Here is a 24,347-nt window from a genome sequence, read left to right as displayed (position 1 = left end):
GGCATGGTGGGAGGAAGGAGGATCAGGGTGAGGAATATGCGGTCCCTACTCACGGCTACTGAGACTTGACCGTGTGGATGACAGGGTGGTGGTGGTTGTGGCTAAGTGACTGGAAGCATTATGTGCTATCCAACCAATAACCTTTTCACACTGCTCTGTGTTCAATAGTGGTGTTCGGCGGTCCCCTATTAATTGGGACAGGAAGGTCGATCGAGAAGATGTGGGTATTTGTTGTGGCACAATTTCAGCTTGCCCACGGCCTCGGCCTCTGCATGCACCATCACCATCACATCCAGTTGCCCGTCCCTTGCCACGTGCCTTGGCCATTTTAAATGGAGGACAGTATCTTCCAGGCTCACTACAAATGGCTGAATTTGGAGCGAACTTATATGTGATCCGTGACGGACAAACCACAGTTTTAAATACCTGGCCTGTAGGTAACTATTATTAACAGCGCCGACCTCGTGTCAATAAGTTCACTGACACACTGCAACAAAATTTCAATAGAGGCCAGAAATGGCAATATTTTCAACGCAATTATGTAGCGTCGGCGTCTCTGCCTCTTGCCGGTCCGCGGTCCCTCACCGTCGCGGTCCCTCACCGCCGCGGTCCCGGTCCAGCGTCCTCCTGCTCTCCCGCTGCTGTTGCGCACAGCTTCCCGGGCACTGTGCTTAGGGCACGCGCGCGCTCCCTCCCTCTTGAAGGGGCCGCGCACACAGTCCTAAAGAGTCCCCGGCCAATGGCCGGAGGACCACTCCTATATAAAGCACCTCCTCCAAAATGCAAGGTTGTTGTTTGTGTGCTAACACTCTCCTCAGCCCTCAGGTTCCAGTGCCCGCCAACCTGTCTGTTTGCCGTGCCTGCCAGCCTGTCTATCAGCTGTGCCCACCAGCCTGTCTATCAGCCGTGCCCGCCAGCCTGTCTGTCAGCCGTGCCCGCCTGCCTGTCTACCCGGATCACCTGTCAGGCCACCTGCCGGGTCCGCCTGCTTGCCTACCCGGATCACCCGTCTGGCTACCTGCCGTGCCCGCCTGCTTGCCAACCCGGATCACCCGTCAGGCTACCTGCCATGCTCTCCCGCTGTACCTGTCAGCTTCAGCCATCTGACCAGTGGGAGTCGCCTGCTCTCGCACATGGTCGGTCCCAGAGTGGCACCTGGTCCACCTGCCCGGTCCCTCCTTGATTCACAGAGTCGACTAAGCCGTCGGTCCGAGTAGGCACTTAGTTACGCTCCTCTGGTCCCTCCTTGCATCCCAGCACAGAGGTTCCACCACCCGGATCTGTAACAAATTATATGTGATCCATGTGATGGATAAACCACAGTTTTAAATAGCTGGCCTGTAGGTAACTATTTTTAACAGCAAACTGGTGTCAATAACTTCACTGACACACTGAAACAAAATTTTAATGGAGGCCAGATTTTGGCAGAATTTTGATTGAACTTATATGTGATCCGTGTGATGGACAAACCACAGTTTTAAATAGCTGGCTTGTATGTAACTATTTTTAACAGCGACCTCGTGTCAATAACTTCGCTGACACACTGCAACAAAATTTCAATGGAGGCCAGAAATGGCAATATTTTCAGCGCAATTATATGTGATCCATGTGACAGACAAACCATAGTTTTAAATAGCTGGATTTTTAGCGCTGTAATATGGAAAGGACCTGGCTGTATTCTGCAGTGCCAACAAGCAAATGGCGCAGAAAAACCGTGTTCTCTGGATTGCTTTTTAAGCAAATAATCAGAATTAAGATAAAAAAAATTATTCCTGGCCCCTGATACCTGGGGCTATTTCTACAAATATCTGTAAAAGCACCAGCAGACAGAACTGGAATGGAGCCTCTTGTGATATATGCACTGCAGTCTGCTATATACACTGCCTGCCTGCCTATACATACTGCCTGCCTGATATCTATGCAGCTGGTTTAGTCCTCAGAAGGACTGTTAGTTGAGATGGATATGTAGAGCATCTTGTAGAATACCTATACTAACTAATAAGCAACTGAATCTCTCCCTAGCTCAGCAGCACCTCTCCCTACACTGCCTGATTGCGGAGTAGACTGTGACAAACATGGCGGTGCCAGGTCTGATATAGATCTGATGACGCTGTGCGGCCAGCCAATCACTGTAATGCCACAACCAACATGGCTGCGGCATTACAGTGTGTGGCAGACAATCCCTGCATGTTGATTGGCGCTCTAAAGAGTGCCAAACATGCAGAGGGGGGACCCAAGCTCCCGCCGAGCAACCCCGGAAATACTGGGCGAGCGCTGAGCATCTTGAGCAGTGAGATGCTCGGGCAAGCACCGAGTAGTAGCGAGCATGCTTGCTTATCACTAGTCATTACATGTCTCACGTAGGAGAAAACCTGCTCTAAGTGGGGCAATGTTCCTTTTCCCTCAATATGTTGCTGCCTGCTTATGTTTGTTCAACGTCATACATGGGAAGAAGTATACGCCTCTTGAAAAACATCTCTAGTAACACCCAATTGGGCTTATTATAAAATATAACCTAAACTTTACAAGCATATCTCCTCAACAAAGATAAGAGATTAAAAAATAAAAACTACATTTTATTCAGCTCTGCAGCCACTATTCCATAATATGACTAGAGTAATATGCTAAAACTAGTGAAAGATCTTCTTTAACTGGTAAGTAAATTAAATAAAGAAATTAAAAAACTGTTCAATGTAAAAATCCCTTTAAAAGACAAGCGAGCACTCCCTTCATCTGGAGAAAAAAGGTTCAATCCCGAGGGAAGATTCTTTACCCTGAGAACCAGGGCCAGCTCCAGGTTTTTGTGGGCCCTGGGCAAAAGAGTCTCAGTGGGCCCCGTAACACATACCCCGATTCATGATGCACAGATACCGCAGAGAAATATATATATATTACAAGGCCAAAGATTTCACTTCTTACATTACATGAGTGATAAATTCTACAATAGCTCAGAAACCAGTAAACTGGCCCCAATAAAATGCTCCATAAAGAATACTGGCCCCCATATAATGCTCCATACAGGATACTGGCCCCCATATAATGCTCCATACAGGATACTGGCCCCCATATAATGCTCCATACAGAATACTGGCCCCCATATAACGCTCCATGCAGGCTGTGCCCCCACAAAATGCTCCATGCAGGCTGTCCCCCCCACATAATGCCTCATGCAGGCTGTTCCCCCCACACAATGCCCCACGCAGGCTGTTCCCCCCCACATAATACCCCACACAGGCTGTTCCCCCCCACATAATGCCCCACGCAGGCTGTTCCCCCCACATAATGCCCCACACAGGCTGTTCCCACCACGTAATGCCCCTCACAGGCTGTTCCCCCCACATAATGCCCAATGCAGGTGTGGCACCCTGCTGCGCATTGGTGCCACAGATCCCAGAGGGGTGCATGGATGGAATTCTCCCCAGTGGTCTCAATACATACAGACACCTCCACCCAAGTCCACTAGATGGAGCCCTGTCAGGTATATAAATACTGGGGGGTGGAGTTCAGGAAGTCAGTGGGAAGCAGACAGTGTGACACCATGCTGCAGCTCCAGTCAAGCTGAAGTCTGTGTGGCTGAAGGCCAGGCTAGGCCCAAGCTGCAGGCTAGTCTGGCCAGTGAGAGCCTGGAGCGGGCTAGAAGGCAAGTGAGAGTTCCTGTCAGGCACAGACAGGGACAGAACTCAGAGAGTCTTCTCAGGAAGTCTGCATGAGAGAGTCTGCAGACTGAGGAGAAGAAGGAGAAACGCATAGGGGGCAGAGGAGCATAACAGGCTCACCCAAAACCATATAACGGACACCGGGTCCGCGCCTACAGGGATCTTTATGACCAGTAGGAACAACCGTAATCCCTGGAGAACTACAAGTCCCAGGTTAACCAACCGCTGACCACAGCAACAGGGTTAGGTACCACTAAGGCTCCAGCGACCAGGAAAAGTGGGAACCAGGAGAAAACCCTACCGCCAGGTCAGTAGGTACAAGAAGGAAGCAGTAAGCAAGCCAGGCCTAGCTCCAGGCAGGCCCGAAGCTTAGAGAGTAAAAGACACAGATCAGGAGGCCTTACACCCGCTCACTGGGGAGAGTTCAGAAATGTACCCTTCGCCCTGAGTGCCCTGGACCGTACCTGAATCACCACCAGTAAAGGTATTGAAGTTTACCCTTGTGTGTGTGTGGCGCCCCTGAGGGTTCGGTCGCCACAGAGTTATTGCATCTCATCCAGAGATGTAGTACCTCACTCTCAGGTAAGGAAGGAGTATGGCTCAGGACCCTAGCACTACATCCACTACACCACATTTCCGGGGGACAGGGCGATAATGCTCCTACAGTAGAGCACAAGTGTCCCTGATCCCTGGCTGGAGTGGGGAGGAACCACCTAGAGAGGGGGAACTATGTAGTGGGTGGGTGGAGGATCTAGATCCTGGGAGCACTGGAGTAGGAGGTATAAAAGGAAGGAACCATCTTGGTTCAGTAGTCAGTCAGTACAGTACAGTGTTGGAGAGTGAAAGTGACAGGAGCAGAGGCTCTGCATGAGCTCTGCTCCAGAGGTGGTCCAACCAGGAGGCCTGAGCCTGGAAGGAGAAGAGAGGAGTGGGAGCAGGACGGCTCCAGGACGAGGAGAGGAGAGACCCCAGGGGTACGGGCCGTGCAGCAAGCCACCCGTACGCCCGCCGCTGCCAGGAGGTAGGGGGGTCAGGCCAGAAGAGTGGAACCGGGTCCCCCAGGCAGCTGAGACTACAGTGCTCAACAGGGAAGCGGAGGCTGCAGGACTTTAGGTACAGCAAGCCGTCCACACCAGCCACTAGAAAGGTAGCCACATAGGGCAAGGGGACGGAACACACGTCACCCGCCAAGGCCCGAGGACACTGGACAGAGGTGCCGCTAGGTGTGAGGTACAAGGAGAGAGGCCAGAGAGGACACACAGAAGGGGGTCCTGCTAAATGCTCCAGAGATACCTGAGGGTCGACCGAGCCCACTATCTTGTCTCTGTGTTCCTTGCGGCGCCAGCACTCACATCACTAGAACGCCCTGCACAATCACCACCATCATCCAGTCACGCTGCCCTGAAGCTACACTCTTCCTGTGGGGTGTCACATCACCTTGCTGCACATACCATCAGCTTCAGTGGACTGCTCCGCAGCGGCGGTTCCCAATAACCGCATTCCATAGGTGGCGTAGTCGGACTATACATAACAGAAACCCATAGACTACCCTGGTTTGACCGCCCTGGGTCACGGACTGGGTCACCGCCACGGTGACTACAACCCCCAGCGTCTATAGGCCCGGCTCCGGGTACCCCACCGCCCAGGGGGCGCGTCAACTTTGGCGTAGTCAGCAGGATTCGAAACCAACCCGTTATCATCGGGTAATGGTGTGCCTAAAGACTGTTTCACTATACTGAATGTGGCGCTCGCCCCAGACGGACGGACGCCATTATGTGCCAGCCAAACAACAACCAAAGGTCACCTCCTATCGTGGGCCAGGTTCCAGAATGGCGCCAAAAGTGGAGCCCGCCCCAACCAGCAGTGATCATGTATGTGGATGTGTCTATCGACGTGGGGGGGCTGCCCTTGGAGGTGACCGACAGCAAACTGCCCTGGAACCAACCCCTGAAAGGGGAGGGGAGGCAAGAAAACTGAGAGACAGGGTGTGGTCTGGACCAGTCCAGGCAGGCAGCACCCGGGAAAGGAGATGGACTGTGGCAGCTCCGGAGACCCTGCCAGCGACATGCTGCTGGCCGAAGCGCCTTATACCCTGGAGGAGCTGGTGGCCAAGCTCCTCCGGGAGGATACCGAGTTCCTCCGGGCCGGCATGGAAGATCTGGGCCGGAGGATGGCCAGGGCGCAGCGAGACGCCATCGCGGACTGGAAGAGGGAGATGGAGCAAAGGATGGCGGCCCGGCAGGCAGCGATGCTGCCCAGCACCGGCAGCGCCCCAGCCTCCGAGGACCGGGATCGAGATCAGGAGACCGCGTCTGATGCAGGAGCGGCCGCAGGAGCAGGTAGGAGAAGTTCTCCTGTGCCCGACGCTGTAAGCGTCGACCTGCCCCTGGGCCCCCTGGTGGAGTCGCAGATCCCGGGCGTCATCAAAGCTGCCCCATTCCCGACGCCAGAGCCAGGCCCTTTAAACCAGGGTGAGACCTGGGACTGGTCCGCGGAGGTGGAGGACCAGCGACCATCACTCCTGCCCGCTCCACAGCCCACCGCCACCGTCTCCCAGGTACCGGAGGATGAGGCCCAATTCGAGTGGGATCACTGGAGGGGGGATTTAATGGGGTTCTCCCAGGAGACAAGGGCAGCTGCAGCCCGCCGCAAAAAGTTCTGCCACCAGCAGCTGATCCAGTATGAGAGGGAGCGCAGCCACATAGGGCCAGGGGACGGAACACACGTCACCGCCAAGGCCCGAGGACACTGGACAGAGGTGCCGCTAGGTGTGAGGTACAAGGAGAGAGGCCAGAGAGGACACACAGAAGGGGGTCCTGCTAAATGCTCCAGAGATACCTGAAAGAGATACCTGAAAGTCGACAGAGCCCCTCACTGCGTGAACACAGGACGCCGTGGGCTCTTACACTGGCCCTGTACGTGGCACTGTTTAAACTGTGAGTAAAGACCCTGGGACTGCACTATCTTGTCTCTGTGTTCCTTGCGGCGCCAGCACTCACAGCACTAGAACGCCCTGCACAATCACCACCATCATCCAGTCACGCTGCCCTGAAGCTACACTCTTCCTGTGGGGAGTCACATCACCTTGCTGCACATACCATCAGCTTCAGTGGACTGCTCCGCAGCGGCGGTTCCCAATAACCGCATTCTACAGGTGGCGTAGTCGGACTATACATAGCAGAAACCCATAGACTACCCTGGTTTGACCGCCCTGGGTCACGGACTGGGTCACCGCCACGGTGACTACAACCCCCAGCGTCTACAGGCCCGGCTCAGGGTACCCCACGGCCCCTAACATCAGCCTCAGTGGACTGTCTCAGCGCTGGTTCCTCTTACTAGAATCCACAGGTGGCGTCACAAATTATTCTAAAACCCCTATAAATATAATCATTCCCCATTTTTGTTGACCGCCCTGGGCCACGGACCGGGCCAGCCACCGTGATATCCCCCAAGCATCTGAAGGCCCGGCTGCCGAGTACCCCACGGCCCTGGGGGCGCGTCACAGGCTGTTCCCCCTACATAATGCCTCATGCAGGCTGTTCCCCCCATATAATGCCCCATGCAGGATGTCACCCCCCCTCCCTTATAATACCCCATGCAGGATGTCACCCCCCCTTATAATGCCCCAGACAGGATGTCACACACACCCCCCCTCCCTTATAATGCCCCATGCAGGATGTCACACCATCCCCTTATAATGCCCCATGCAGGATGTCACACCCCCCTCCCTTATAATGCCCCATGTAGGATGTCACACCCCGCCCTTGCTTATAATGCTCCATGCAGGATGTCACACACCCCCTCCCTTATAATGCCCAATGCAGGATGTCACACCCCTCCCTTATAATGCCCTATGCAGGATGTCACCCCCCTTATAATGCCCCATGCAGGATGTCACACCCCCCCCTTATAATGCCCCATGCAGGATGTCACCCCCCCTCGCTTATAATGCCCCATGCAGGATGTCACCCCCCTCTCCCTTATAATGCCCCATGCAGGATGTCACCCCCCCTTATAATGCCCCATGCAGGATGTCACACCCCCCCTTCCTTACAATGCCCCATGCAGGATGTCACACCATCCCCTTATAATGCCCCATGCAGGATGTCACCCTCCCTTGCTTATAATGCTCCATGCAGGATGTCACCCCCCCCTCCCTTATAATTCCCCATGCAGGATATCACACACCCCCTCGCTTATAATGCCCCATGCAGGATGCCACATCCCCCCACCCCACCCCACCATATAATGCCCCATGCCTCCATACAAAAAAAAAAAAATCAAATACTCACCTCACTTCTCACCTGCTGCCGCTGCTCCGGACTCCTCATGCGCGCCGGTGTCTTCCCGCTCTGCGCTGCCTGTGATGGCTCAGGAGAGAGCGCGGTGGAAAGACGTCACCGCCCTGAGTCGTCACAGTGCAGCAGCCGCGGAAGAGACAGGAGCTGCTGCGGAGGCACAGGGAGAGGTAAGTACTGCGCCGGGTGCCGGGGCCCTGAGCAAGCGGGGGAGCGGGCACTGGCACCGCTCTCCTCCGCTCACGGGTCCCTGGGTGCCCGACGGCGAGTGGGCCGACCCGCCTGCTCAGGGCCCCGGCACTTGCTCAGGTGCGCCGGGTACTGACGCCGGCCCTGCTGAGAACTATTAATCTGTGGACCAGCCTTGCTAAGGTGCTGGTCACTGCGGGAACTATTGATGGTTTCAAAAAAGGCTTAGAAGTTTCTTAGATCAAAATAATATCAATGATTATGTAAATGAAAAGTAATCTTGTTCTGAATTTTGATCTAGTCTGATTGCTACTCTGTATTATGAGGGAAATGTTTCCCCTTTGGGGCCATTTGGTTCATGTATTATGTTTTTATGCCCTACTTTACATCAATATTGGTTTTACATAATGTATGGTCACTGGGTGAGATGGATCCTCTACTCCCAAGGTCCAGGTGGGTGTGTCCAGGAAGCCGCAGGCGGACACATAGCCAAGACAAACTAAAAGTTTTAATAAAGTCCTGAAAGTCGCAAATGGACAAGAGACATCCTGGAAACATCAGACACACATGAAGAAGGGTTACTGGAAGCCACAGACAATTAAGTGAAGTGCTTTAGACCACTGACAGATAGCAGGGTTACTGAAATCTGCAAGAAAGTGAAGTCCTGGAGATCACTGACAGGCAGCAGGTTTTCTTAAAGCCACAGACAAACAGATGAAGTCCTGGAGACCGCTGACAGGTAGCAGGTTTACTGGAAGTTGCAGACAGGTGAAGTCCTGGAAACCACTGAAACCACTGACTAGCAGGTAGTGATGAGCAAGCGTGTTCTGTTAACCCTTTTGGCGAGCATGCTCGGGTGCTCGCTGAGTATTTGCAGCGTGCTCGAATGTTATGTTTTAGTCACTCCTAGTGCATGCTTTGCGACTGTTTGACAGCTTTAATACACGTGAGGAATGCCTAAAAAACAGGCATTACTCACATGTATTAAAGTTGTCAAACAGTCACAAATCATGCACATGGAGTGACTAAAACATAACATTCGAACACACTGAAGATACTCGGAAAACACCCGAGCGTGGTCGTAAATCTCGAGTAATGAGCATGCTCGCTCATCACTAGTAGCAGGTTTACTGGAAGCCGCAGACAAACAAGTGAAGCCCTGGAGACCACTGAAAGGTAGCAGGTTTACAGGAAGCCACAGACAAACAGGTGAAGTTCTGGAGACCACTGATAGGTAGCAGTTTTACTAGAATCTGCATACAAACAAGTGAAGTCTTGGAGACCACTGATAGGTAGCAGGTTTACTGAAAGTCACAGACAAACAGGTGAAGTCCTGGAGACCACTGATAGGTAGCAGGTTTACTAGAATCTGCATACAAACAAGTGAAGTCCTGGAGACCACTGATAGGTAGCAGGTTTACTGAAAGCCACAGACAAACAGGTGAAGTCCTGGAGACAACTGAAAGGTAACAGGGTCACTGCAGACCTCAGACAGATTGCAGAGTTATTGAACATGACAGGAAGATTACAGAGATATGGTAGCAGACAAAACTTCGGAGTAACTAGAAAGTCTTAAAACCATGGAAGCCGCAGTTAGAAAGGAGATGTCCAGAAGAATCTAGCCAGTTTGCAGTGGAACTAAAAGCCAAAGGCATGTAACTCAAGGAGGGAACCTCAGGCATCTTGGAGACTGTGGACGGGAACTGTGCACAGATAAACTAAAAGTCATACTAGAAAGTCTTAATAACAAGACACCGGTGTGAGTCTTGGGAGGCCTTATAAAGGTCTAAGAAACTAACACATGGGAGCACACTAGGCTACTTGCAAACCCCGACGTGCACACAAGAAAGTCTGATGGACTGGGATGAGGGAAGCAAAGCATATGTCTGTGATAGGTGTGTAACAATTGGAAAGCACATTTCTAAAATGTTTACGTATACCCTTTCTTTTCATTCATAGCCCCTTCCATTCCTTGGTTGACCTTAATTTGACATTTCTTTTTTTAAACACACTAGCTATATAATAAGACTATTTGCAAACCTGTTACATTTTTTTATACTTAATTTTAAATGCAGTGCGAAAAAATGTTTGCAAACGTGCTCACATCCATTAAAGCAACTAAAATACAGCAAGACATGAAGTGTGAAGAACGGAGAAGAGACATATACACAGTGATTTCAGAATAAATTGTTTAAATCAAGTGAAATACGGAAGGATATACTCAAAAGGAGAAGGAACATAAAGTCAGTGGAAAAAAGTGCTTAACAAAAAAAATAGCGACAAAGGAGAAGGAAAATCTAAACAGAGCTGAAATGGTAAATCATCAGTTACCGAAAGTGATAAAGTACAATGTTCTCCTCAAAGGAAGGAACAAGTAATGGTATTTGCCAAAAAGTAATATTTAGAGCTGTCACGGCAGCACATTCAATGTTTCACCTATACTTTTGTTTAGAGCAAGACACATTATTTTCTAGAATTTGTATTAAATCTTTATTGTATCTATTATTTATTGTATATTTTTAGTTATATATATATATTTTTTTTTACGTAATGACAGGGTAGTGGTATATAAGGCTGTTCTATGCTTTACAGTAGCCTTATGTAGTTTGGAGATTAACTTCTATGGAAGAGTTTGCTCTGCAATTTTGCAGTAGTCATTGTCCATGGTGAGAGAGTAAGTGAGCTGTGATCATCACCTCTGGTCAGTGGTGGATCCCGTGTTATCCATATATTGGCATTAACTTCCATAGTAAGCCTACGTGAAATGATACTGACATGACTCCTGAGAGGTGGTCTCACTCTCTACATAACAGGAACTATTACCCCCATACGTCAATGATCAAAGAAAAAAAAAATTCAAGATGATTTTTTTATGTACTTTGTGATTGTGGATCACGCTGCTTTTGGAGCTCATTCATTTCTTAAGCCTCCATTCACCCAATGGAGGATCTTTGTTATATTGTTCACAGAGGCTTCCAGTAGAAAAATGTAAACCATGAGGTATGCCAGTGTTAGCCCACGTAGAAGCATCTGTGTGAGGTATACATCTGAAAATCATCACAATAGATCCTTCTGATGAAAATGGCAAATTCTGCATGAAAACATTCTCATGGCACATGAAAAATTGAAATAAAATTTTAATTTAAAGAGTAACTATTAGTGTTGAGCGAACATGCTCGACACTGCTCGGTACTCGCCCGAGCATCACGCTACTCGGGATGTTCGGCGAGCACCGAGCATTTCCGGGTTACTCGGGCGGGAGCTCGGGTCTCCGCCCTGCATGTTTGGCGCTCTTTACAGAGCCAATGAACATGCAGGGATTGCCAGCCATTCACTGTAATGCCGCAGCCATGTTGTTTGTGGGCATTACAGTGATTGGCTGGCCGCACAGCGTCACCTCGAGTATTTAAAACCGGGCGCCGCCATCTTGGATACAGTCGCTCCGGATCAGACAGTGTAGGGACAGTGCTGCTGATTTAGGGAGAGATATATCCTGCAAAATAGTTAGTGTAGGGTCTGTAAAGGCTGCCAGATCAAACAAACAGTCCTTCTCAGGACTGATATCCATCCCAGGTATATCAGGCAGGCTGTATAGGAGACGCAGTGGTTATACCAGCAAACGCTGCATTACAGTCCTGTGTGCTGCTCTTGTTGCTGAAATTGCTGGACTTAGCTCCAGGTCCCGGGGGCCAGGAAAATCCTTTTTTTTATCAAAATCCTCTTTTTTTTTTCCTCCTTCACAATGTACAAATACCCATCTTATTAACCTTTTGGTGTCCCCCCCCCCCCCAAAAAAAAAGTGTGCCTCTGATTTTTCAGACACAAATATATCTGTTGAAAATAGTCTGGTGTAGGCCAGAGAAATAGAAGTGTGGTTTTGCAGTTCTATGGGCCATTTGTATCTAAAAAAAACAGTTTGAGTGTGTCGCTCACTGTTCAGCCGCAAATATATATATTTAAAAAAGTCTGGCATGCAACAGTAAATTATTACTGTGGTTTTGATGTTCCACGGTAAAACATCTCTATTATCCTGCTTTTGGCATTTTTTGCCGTAAAAAATAAATAGTGTATCCTGATTTTTCAGACACAAATATATCTGTTGAAAATAGTCTGGTGTAGGCCAGAGAGACAGAAGTGTGCTTTTGCTGTTCCACGGTAAAAAATCTCTATTATCATGCTTTTTGCATTTTTTGCTGTAAAAAAAGAAATAATAGTGTCTCCCTGATTTTTCAGACACAAATATATCTGTTGAAAATAGTCTGGTGTAGGCCCGAGAAATACAAGTGTGGTTTTGCAGTTCCACGGTACAAACCTCTGTATTATCCACTTTTGGGCCATTTGTATCTAAAAAAACAGTTTGAGTGTGTCGCTCACTGTTCAGCCGCAAATATATATATATTTTAAAAAGCCTGGTATACACCAGTAAATTATAACTGTGGTTTTGCTGTTCCACAATAAAAAATCTCTATTATCCTGCTTTTGGCATTTTTTGCCGTAAAAAATAAATAGTGTCTCCTGATTGTTCAGACACAAATATATCTGTTGAAAATAGTCTGGTGTAGGCCCGAGAAATACAAGTGTGGTTTTGCAGTTCCACGGTTCAAACCACTGTATTATCCACTTTTGGGCCATTTGTATCTAAAAAAAACAGTTTGAGTGTGTCACTCACTGTTCAGCCGCAAATATATATATATTCAAAAAAGTCTGGTATACACCAGTAAATTATAACTGTGGTTTTGCTGTTCCACGGTAAAACATCTCTATTATCCTGCTTTTGGCATTTTTTGCCGTAAAAAATAAATAGTGTCTCCTGATTGTTCAGACACAAATATATCTGTTGAAAATAGTCTGGTGTAGGCCCGAGAAATACAAGTGTGGCTTTGCAGTTTCACGGTTCAAACCTCTGTATTATCCACTTTTGGGCCATTTGTATCTAAAAAAAACAGTTTGAGTGTGTCGCTCACTGTTCAGCCGCAAATATATATATATTTTAAAAAGCCTGGTATACACCAGTAAATTATAACTGTGGTTTTGCTGTTCCACAGTAAAAAATCTCTATTATCCTGCTTTTGGCATTTTTTGCCGTAAAAAATAAATAGTGTCTCCTGATTGTTCAGACACAAATATATCTGTTGAAAATAGTCTGGTGTAGGCCCGAGAAATACAAGTGTGGTTTTGCAGTTCCACGGTTCAAACCTCTGTGTTATCCACTTTTGGGCCATTTGTATCTAAAAAAAACAGTTTGAGTGTGTCGCTCACTGTTCAGCCGCAAATATCTCTATTTAAAAAAGTGTGGTATACCCCAGTAAACAATAACTGTGGTTTTGCCATCCCACGGTAAAAAATCTCTATTATTCAGATTTTGGTAGTTTTTTCCGTAAAGAAAAACAGTAGTGTCTCCTGACTGTTGTGACACAAAAATATATCTGTTGAAAATAGTCTTGTGTAGGCCCGACATCCCAGTGTGGTTTCACAGTTCCACGGGTCAAATCGCTGTACTATCCAGTTTTGGGCCTTTGGTATCTAAAAAAAAAGCAGTTTGAGTGTGTCGCTCACTGTTCAGCCGCAAATATCTCTATTTAAAAAAGTGTGGTATACCCCAGTAAACAATAACTGTGGTTTTGCCATCCCACGGTAAAAAATCTCTATTATTCAGGTTTTGGTAGTTTTTTCCGTAAAGAAAAACAGTAGTGTCTCCTGACTGTTGTGACACAAAAATATATCTGTTGAAAATAGTCTTGTGTAGGCCCGACATCCCAGTGTGGTTTCGCAGTTCCACGGGTCAAATCGCTGTACTATCCAGTTTTGGGCCTTTGGTATCTAAAAAAAAAGCAGTTTGAGTGTGTCGCTCACTGTTCAGCCGCAAATATCTCTATTTAAAAAAGTGTGGTATACCCCAGTAAACAATAACTGTGGTTTTCCTCTTCCACGGTTCTAATCTACTCTTTATTACCCTTTTTCCATTGATAGTGCAAGTGTAAGCTATTTTACTTCATTTACAATGGGCAAGGCGCGTGGCAAGGGACGTGGAAGTGGACGTTCTGGTGATGGTTCGTGCAGAGGACGGGGCCGTGGCCAAGGTGAAAATGTGCCACAACCAACAGCCACATCTTCTCGCTCCCACTTCTTGACCGAATTACTAGGGAAGCACAGAACAACACCAGTATTGAGAACTGATCAGTGTGAACAGGTTATTAATTGGATAGCAGACAATACTTCCAGTTACCTGGGCACCACCACCTCCGGTCTGTCTTCCACATGGTCAACTCTTAGTAGCTGTGAGTCTCGACCGCATACTCCTCCTCACCCTGATGCTCCTTCCTCCCACCATGCCGAGTGTCGTCAGACAGCAAGTGATCCCACACTTGGACACTCTGAAGAGCTGTTCACTGGTCCATTTCCATATTTGGGCCCCTTGCCTGATACGCTTGAAGTGGTGGAAGAGGAGATCCCATGTTGCGATGCCCAAATATTTGAGCAGCCACGGCCACAGGAAGTCGACGTTGGCAATCTGTCACAAGAGGTGGACGATGACGAGACACAATTGCCAGGAAGTGAGGAGGAGGATCGTGGTGCGCAAGTGGAAGAGGAGGAGGTGGTGGATGATCTAGTAACTGACCCAACGTGGAAGGAGGACATGCAGAGTGAGGCCAGCAGCACACAGGGGGAGGGAGGCAGAGTACCCCAACAGGCAGGAAGAAGCAGTGTGGTGGCCGCAGACAGAAGGCAGGCAACCGTTCCCCGTAACACCAACACGAGGGACGTTGCCAGTACAAGCGGTAGGTCTTCCAGAGTCTGGAATTTTTTTAAAGACTCTGCTGATAACCCCAAAAAGGCCATATGTTCCACCTGCCATGCCAGCATCAGCAGGGGTGACAAAACTACCAGCCTGACCACCACCAGCATGATCAGGCACATGGCAGCAAAGCACCCGACTTTGTGGGGCGAAACCCAGGGTCCACGACCAGTGTCAGCGGGTGTCACCACTGCTTCTTCCACTGTTGTGCGTGCAATAGAACCCCCTGTTGTGTGTGCAAGGCAATCCCCTGTCCATACTGCATGTAAAGATGCCCCCTCCTCTCAGTCTTCACTTGTTATGGCAGTTTCTCAAGAAACAGCATCAACGTCCAAGTCCACGTCCCACCGCAGCGTTCAATTGTCCATATCCCAGACCTTTGAACGAAAGCGGAAATTCGCAGCTAACGCCCCACAGGCCACAGTCCTAAATTCGCACATTTCACGACTGCTTGCATTGGAAATGCTGCCTTTTAGGCTGGTGGAGACGGAATCCTTCCGCAATCTTATGGCGGTGGCCGTCCCTCGGTACTCGGTCCCCAGCCGACACTATTTTGCCCGGTGTGCCATCCCCGCACTACACAAGCACGTGTCCCAAAGCATCTGCCGTGCCCTCAACAACGCAGTTACTGGGAGAGTCCACCTGACAACGGACACGTGGACAAGTGCTTGTGGCCAGGGATGGTACATCTCTCTGACGGCACACTGGGTAAACATAGTGGAAGCCGGGACCCAGTCGGACCTTGGGACGGAACACATCCTCCCCACACTGAGGATTGCGGGCCCTATGTCAGTCAGAGTTGCCCCCACAGTGTACAGCTCCTGCACATCCTCCTCCTCCTCCTCCTCATGTTCAGCCTCCATCTCAGATATCACCACATCAGTTACAAGCTGGAAGCATTGCAGTACTGCCTCCACCAAGCGGCAACAGGCTGTGTTGAAACTCATAAGCTTAGGTGATAAACCTCACACTGCTTGTGAGTTGTGGACAGCTGTGAAAGAGCAGGCAGATCTGTGGCTGAGACCGCTGAACCTACATCCCGGCATGGTCGTGTGTGACAATGGCCGTAACCTGGTGGCGGCTCTGAGGCGAGGTGAGATCACACACGTACCATGCCTGGCACATGTGCTTAACCTCGTGGTTCAGCGGTTTCTTAAATCGTACCCCGAGTTGCCAGATCTGCTCGTGAAAGTATGCCGCCTGTCAGCTCATTTTCGCAAGTCGGCTACAGCTTCCGCCGCCCTTGCTGTGTTGCAGCAGCGTTTGCAGCTTCCGGCACACCGACTGGTGTGTGATGTCCCCACACGTTGGAACTCTACCCTCCACATGTTGCAAAGGATTTGTGAGCAGAAGAGAGCAGTTGTGGAGTACCAGCTGCAACAAGGCCGTCGATATTCAGGTCAGACTCCACACATAAGACCTCAGGAGTGGACCTGGATGTCTGACATATGTACCATCCTGACAAACTTTGAGGAGGCCACCAAGATGGTGAGTGGCGATGACGCCATCATTAGTGTCAGCATCCCACTTGTCTGTCTTTTGCAACGGTCTCTGCAGAGAATTAAAGAGGAGGCATTGCAGCCAGAGTATGATGAGATGGATCAAGAAGTCGTAGCAGGCGATTACACACAGCCCAGCCTCATCTCATCCCAACGTGCATTGGGGGACAATGAGGGAGAGGAGGAGGAGGAGGAGGAAGAACAGGAGCTGCTATCATGCGTTGTAGACGGTAGTACCTGTACAAGTGTCATACCGTCGGTTCAGCGTGGGTGGCCTGAGGACAGGGGGAGGAGGAAGAGGAGGAGGAGGAGGAGAGCATGGTCAGTCGTCATCTTGGTGAGGACACGGAAATCTTGCCCGTTACCAGTCTGGCACGCATGGCTGACTTTATGTTACGCTGCCTTAACCGTGACCCTCGCGTTGTCAAAATGTTGGGTGACAGTCATTACTGGTTGATGACACTTGTAGACCCCCGCTACAAGGAGAACTTTCACTCTCTTATTCCTGAGGTGGAGAGGTCTACAAAAATGGGGCAATACCAGAAAGCCCTTGCTGCAGAACTCTTAAAAAAGTTCCCATCTGAACACGCTAGCGGCAGAGGTCACAGTTCGTTGCCCAACCAAGGCGTGCAGGCGAGAGAGATGCAACTCCAATCCAGCAGAGGCAGGGGAACACTGTCAACGTTCTGGGACAGCTTTCTGACACCCGCCCAGCTTACAGGCCCTGAAGCGCGGGGTACTCTCACAAGGAGTGGAAAGTTTCAAAAGATGGTGAGGGAGTACCTTGCCGATCGTGCCAGCGTCCTCCGTGATTCCTCTGTGCCTTTTAATTATTGGGTATCCAAGCTGGACACTTGGAATGAACTCACTCTGTACACCTTGGAGGTCCTGGCCTGCCCTGCCGCTAGCGTGTTATCGGAGCGTGTTTTTAGTGCCGCTGGGGGAATTATAACTGATAAGCGCACTCGCCTCTCAACTGACAATGCTGACAAGCTGACCCTTATCAAAATGAACAAGGGCTGGATTGGGCCAGACTTCTCATCACCACCAAATGACAGCAGAGTAACATAAAGTCAAATCCACTGTGTTATTTCGGGAGGTGTATTCCCATGCATCGCTTCACACCCACACATGGGTATACGCTTCCTCATTTCGGCTGTTTTTTGCTCTTCTCCTTATCCTCAGCCTCCACGACCACTATACCACAAGGGTGACCGTGGTTCATGTTGCCAGCATTGCAAGTTCCTCTGTCCTAGTTTTTGGCAGCTTTTGCTTGGAAGGCATAGGCAAAGACTATGAGAGACCCACTCCCCAATAATGGGAATAATGTTTTTAATATGCTGTACTGCATGGCTCTTGTAAGGGACATTGCAAGTTCCCCCTTCCTAATTTTTGGTAGCTTTTGCTTGGAAGGCATAGGCAAAGACTATGGGAGACCCACTCCCCAATAATGGGAATAATGTTTTTAATATGCTGTACTGCATGGCTCTTGTAAGGGGCATTAAAATCGTCTTGTTAAGCTACTGTGACCTTCACGTCTCTTCCAAGGGTCGTTAATATTGTCTTTTTATTCCACTGCGACCTCCACCACTCTTCCAAGGGGCATTAAAAGCGTCTTGTTAAGCTACTGTGACCTCCACGTCTCTTCCACAGGGCGTTGATATTGTCTTTTTATTCCACTGTAACCTCCACCACTCTTCCAAGGGGCATTGATATTGTCTTTTTATTCCACTGCGACCTCCACCACTCTTCAAAGGGGCATTAAAACCGTCTTTGTTAAGCTACTGTGACCTCCACGTCTCTTCCACGGGGCATTGATATTGTCTTTTTATTCCACTGTAATCCCCACCACTCTTCCAAGGGGCATTAAAACTGTCTTGTTAAACCACTCTGAACTCCACGTCTCTTCCAAGGGGCATTAAAACCATCTCGTTAAGCTACTGTGACCTCCACATCTCTTCCAAGGGGCATTAAAACTGTCTTGTTAAACCACTCTGAACTCCACGTCTCTTCTAAGGGGCATTAAAACCGTCTTGTTAAACCACTCTGAACTCCACAGCTCTTCCAAGGGGCATTGACATGTTGTTTTTAATTACCTCTAACCTCCACGACTCTTGCAAAGGGCATTGCATTTCCTCCTAATTTTTGTCAGCTTTTGCTTTTCAATGCATAGGCGAACACTAAGGGAGACCCACTCCCCAATAATGGGTAAAAGGTTTTTAATATGCTGTAATCCACGTCTGTTTCAAGGGGCATTGCAGTGCCTAATAATTTTTGGAAAGCCTTCCATTCCCTGCTTAGGCCAACAGTGTACAGGAGACCCAGTTGCTATAAATGGAAAAAACGGTTTAGTTAAGGCCCTCTGACCTCCATGTCACTTCCAAGGGGCATTGGAGTGCCTCGAAATTTTTGGTAGGCATTGCATTCACTGTATGCCTTATAACTGTGTAGCTGAACCGCTCCTTTTGGTAAAGAAACATATCCTACAAGACATGTGTGGTTGGCTGGCCTGATATTGATGTGAATGGTCCCTGTTCCTCCTGCTCTTTCTCCTTTGCCACCACCTCATCCATCATTCATCACCTGAAGCTTTGTTTTAACGGGAGTCATAGAACTGGGATAGTAGCAGGAAAACATCCAGCAATCCTCGAAGGAGGTAGAATATGCGCCAAAACGCTGACCACCTCATGCCTAGCTGCTACTACATACATGCGCTTGCATTCCAAGGAACAGAAAGCTAAGGATGTGGATGGCCTCATGATCATGAATAATTTACTCGTTGTGTAGGAGGCCGACCACTGCTGCTGTCTACCTTCTGAACTTTGTGTTGAAGCCTGATTGACCCAGGACCCACAATCCTCTATGTCTGGAGGACGTGTTGCATCCCAGTGTCCAACTGTGTCCCGGCTTCCACAATATTAACCCAGTGTGAAGGCGTCAGTGAGATGGACCATTCCTGGCCACATTCACTTGTCCACGTGTTTGTGGTTAGGCTGTCCTTCCCACTAAATGCACCGGGGAGGGCACAGGTAATGTTTTGGTATGCGCGCTTGTGTATAAGGCGCACCGGGACAAATAGGGGCGGCTGGGGACCATTTATGGACACCCGGCCACCCCCACGCGGCTGGGGAATGTGTGTGGGCACCCGGCCGCGGGGCGGCTGGGGACTGAGTATGGACACCCGGCCGCCCCCTGGCGGCTGGTGACCAAGCGTGGACACCCGGCCGCCGGGCGGCTGGGGACTGAGTATGAATACCAGGCTACCGACGCAGCCATGACGTGGTGGCCAGATTCCACCTCCACATGCCTAAAAGGCCCAATTTCAAGTATGGTATTGCAGCCTGGGGGTGGGTGGGTGGCAGGCTGCATACTTGCGCTTGTATTGCAAGTTATGGGGGAGGTACAATTGAACACTGCCCTGGGACAAGGACTTGCACGGGGATAGTTGCAAGTCTGCATCTTCTGATGCGGCAAGGATCACTTCTGATGGGCACACTTTTAGGCTGTGATCTGAGTGTCAGAGATGCTTCCAGGGGTCTTCCCCATGCTGTTCCCATGTCTTTTTAGCACTGTATGCATGTGTCACACAGCACATGGCCAGATAAGGTTGTAAAATGTTAAAATGACATTTCCCGGTGAATGCATTTGTCACGGTTGAAAGCAATACAAACGTGCAAAAACGCATAAAAAATGTTACTTGTGAACATAGCCCAAGGTGTGGAGGAGTATTTTTGTTTTTGGTTATTTATTTTACCTTATACGCAAGTCTTTACCCTGGAAAGGATGTTCCTTAACCCCTTTCCGACCTGGTCAGTAATAGTACGCACCAGGTCGGGAAGGCCGGTTCAGCGGGGGCTCCGGCGGTGAGCCCGCACTGAAGCGAGCACATGTCAGCTGATTATTGGAATCGCAATCCACCCGCGGCTGTTAACATGTTAAATCTCTGACAGTGGCATTTAACTCGCGCTTCCGGGAGTCCTAAGCCCCGCCCATCAGTGACCCCGTCACGTGATCGCGGGTCACCAATGGGTGGGCATGACAACTCAGGGTCTGCAGCAGACGCCTGTGGTTGTCATGTCTCAATTGCTATGAGCGCCACCTAGTGGTCAGCGCTCATAGCAAGTGAGCATTTTTCCTGCATACAAGCGATCTGCTCATCGCTTGTATGCAGTAGAAGCAATCAGACAACTGCTGCTTCTAGTCTCCTCTGGAGACTATAGAAGCAAGCAGAAAGTGTAAAAAAAAAGTTTTTAAAAAAATAAAAAAAATAAAAAATATATAAAAGTTTAAGTCACCCCCCTTTCGCCCCATTCAAAATAAAATATATATATATAAAAAAAAAAAACACATACACATATTTGGTATCGCCGCGTTCAGAATCGCCCGATCTATCAATATAAAAGAAGAATTAATACAATCAGTAAACGGCGTAGCGAGAAAAAAATTTTAAACGCCAGAATTACGTTTTTTTGGTCGCTACAACTTTGCAATAAAATGCAATAACGGGCGATCAAAACATCGGATCTACCCCAAAATGGTATCAATAAAAACGTCAGCCCGGCACGCAAAAAATAAGCCCACACCTTGCCCCAGATCCCGAAAAATGGAGAAGCTAAGGGTCTCGGAAAATGGCGTCATTTTTTTTGTTTTTTTTAGCAAGCTTTGGATTTTTTTTTCACCACTTAAATAAAAAAGAACCTATACATGTTTGGTGTCTATGAACTCGTAACGACCTGGAAAATAATGATGGCAGGTCAGTTTTAGCAATCTGTGAATGTCGTTAAAAAAAGTACCCAAAAAACAACTGTGGAATTGCATTTTTTTTGCAGTTTCACTGCACTTGGAATTTTTTTCCCATTTTCCAGCACACGATATGGTAAAACCAGTGATGGTGTTTAAAAGTACAACTCGTCCCGCAAAAAATAAGCCCTCACATGGCCATATTGAACGAAAATTAAAAAGTTCTGGCTCTGGGAATAACGGGAGCAAAAAAGGAAAACACAAAAACAGAAAGACCCATGGTCGTTAAGGGGTTAACATATTTCACAGGAAAGCACTTTCACTTTCATTTTTGAACGTTTTATTGTGAGCCTGTAAAAGTGGCTTAATACTTCTGACCACGTTGTTGACAGCAGTGACCTGGGGGTCAGAAATGCTTCCAGGGGCGATCCCCATGCTGTCCCCATGTCTTTTGAGCACTGTCACTATCGTTTTGGGCACTTTTTAGGCTTTCTACAGACTGCCGGTGGTGCCGCCGCAAAAATGTTCGGGTCTCCCATAGACTAACATTGGGCTCGTTGCTCGGGTCGAGCACCCGAGTATCACGGTGAGCTCGGCCCGAGCTTCGAGCACCCGAGCATTTTAGTGCTCGCTCAACACTAGTAACTATCTTTTTTAACATCTACACCTTAATTTATCTATCATGCAGATCGATGGGGGTCCAAGTCATAAGTCCCTCACCGATTTCCCAAAAATCCTCACTGTAGCACTGTTTAGCAAGCAGAAGTAATAATGAACTCTTACATAGAGCGCACACATAGACCGGAGTGTGGTGTCAACAGAAAGTCTGTACACCATTCTGTGCATAAGCTTATAGACTTTCTATATATTCTGTGTATATATTTCTATTTATTTCTATATATATTTCTATGCATTCTGCTCAGCAAACAAAAGCACTGAGCCCCTGTATGCACAGAGCAAAGTGCTACAGAGCGGATTTATGAGCAATCAGCGGGGGTCTCAGGACCCGAACCCTGACTCATTTGCAGGTCAAGTAATTTAGGGTAATGAAGCTATAGAAAAAAGATCAGTTCCCTTTAAACAATAAGCCAATGTCTGGTGATATATTCCATTCAGTGGTAGAATATTATTACTAAAGATCCACTTTGCATCAAAATTTTGAGAACAACCTATTAAAAACAAGACACAGATATTTGCATTTCGTGAGTCTGAAGTCAGGTATTGATGAGCTCTTACAGCTTTAGTCTTATAGTAGAGCATGAGGACATACACCTTGTCAAAGAAAGGCTGGCAGCTTTTTCTCAAATGTATCAATAAGCACTGCAGTAATGTGCATTCACTTCTAGCTGTTTACTGTTGAAGTGCCTTGTGTCCAATTCTGATTAGGCAAGGATGTCTAGTTTAAAAGGGATTCTTCACCAAATTTTACAATATAAACTGCATACCTTATTAAAAAGATATTATAGACCTGATGAGGTTGGTGTGTTTACTTTGAGAAGCTATTCAATATATAGCATGGCTGAATTTCTGTAATTCTCCTGCTTGATATTAAAGGGAATCTTTCAGCAGTTTTTTTCTATGTAATCTGAGGACAGCAGGTAGGGGTTAAAACACTAAACTCAAAGATGCATCACATGTCTGGCTATGTGCTGTTGTTTAGTTAGACTGAAACTTTAACCCCTTAAGGACCAAGCCAATTTGTAGGTTAATGACCAGGCCTCATTTTTTAAATTTGACCACTGTCACTTTATGAGGTAATAACTCTGGACCGCTTCAACGGATCCCCCTGATTCTCAGATTGTTTTTTCGTGACATATTGTACTTCATGGTAGTGGTAAAAGTTTTTCGATAAGACTTGCGTTTATTTGTGAAAAAATTAGAAGTTTGGCAAAAATTGTGAAAATTTCACAATTTTCAAAATTTTAATTTTTATGCCCTTAAATCAGAGAGATATGTCAAACAAAATAGTTAATAAATAACATTTCCCACATGTCTACTTTACATCAGCACAATTTTTTAAACATAATTTTTTTTTGTTAGGAAGTTATAAGGGTTAAAAGTTGACCAGAGAATTCTCAGTTCTTTAACAAAATTTTCAAAACTATTTTTTTTAGGGACCACATCACATTTGAAGTGACTTTTAGGGGTCTATATGACAGAAAATGCCCAAAAGTGACACCATTCTAAAAACTGCACCCCTGAAGGTGCTCAAAACCATATTCAAGATGTTTATTAACCCATCAGGTGCTTAACAGGAACTGAAGCAATGTGGAAGGAAAAAATGAACATTTAACTTTTTTTCACAAAAATTTTACTTTAGGCTATGTGCCCACGATGCAGAAATGAAGCAGAAAATTTGTGCAGCATTTCTGCATCTTCCTGGCAGAAAAAACGCATGCAGATTGTGCATGCGTTTTTCCTGCAGAATACATGCGGAATACATGCGGATTCACATGCGTATCCACATGCGTTAACGCATGTGTTTCCGCATGCGGACTGACAACCACTTTCCAGGCGATAGCATCACTTGGAAAGTGCTTGACAACTAGGTCACACTGTATAAATCCATGCAAACGGCATGGATTTATACAGTGTGACCGTAAAAATAAAAAAATAAAGTGATACTTACCTCCGATGCCCCGCCGCGTGTGCTGTCGCGCTCGTCCTGGCTTCTTCCGGGTTGCCGGGCTCTCACGAGACAGCCTGCGGTCACATGACCACGACGTCATCTCAGGTCCTGGAAGGTAAGCTCTGCAGGGGCTGCCGGACAGGTGAATATAAACTTTATTTATTATTTTATTCTTTTTTTTACATGTACAATGGTACCCAGGTCTGGATGAGAGTCTTCTCTCCTCCAGAACCGGGTACCATCCGCGCATTGAAACGCATATAATCCGCGTGTACAAATGTACAGACACGGATTATATGCGTCTCAATGCAAGTCAATGGCGGCAATTCCGCTGCGCTTTCGCAAAATTAATGAACATGCTGCGGATTTATGAGCGCTGCAGAAACGCTGTGGAAAAATCCGCAGCATGTGCATTGACATTGCGGAATGCCATTGGTGACCATGGGGTGCGGATTACCAAGCGTTTTTGATGCATTTCCGCTGCGGAAATTCCACAGCGGAAACGCATGAAAAACGCATCGTGGGCACGCAGCCTTAGAC

This window comes from Phyllobates terribilis, unplaced genomic scaffold (assembly GCF_046119375.1).
Source record: "Phyllobates terribilis strain yellow unplaced genomic scaffold, ASM4611937v1 Scaffold_1__5_contigs__length_1240528914, whole genome shotgun sequence".
NCBI lineage: Eukaryota > Metazoa > Chordata > Amphibia > Anura > Dendrobatidae > Phyllobates > Phyllobates terribilis.
This window is presented reverse-complemented; position numbering follows the sequence as displayed.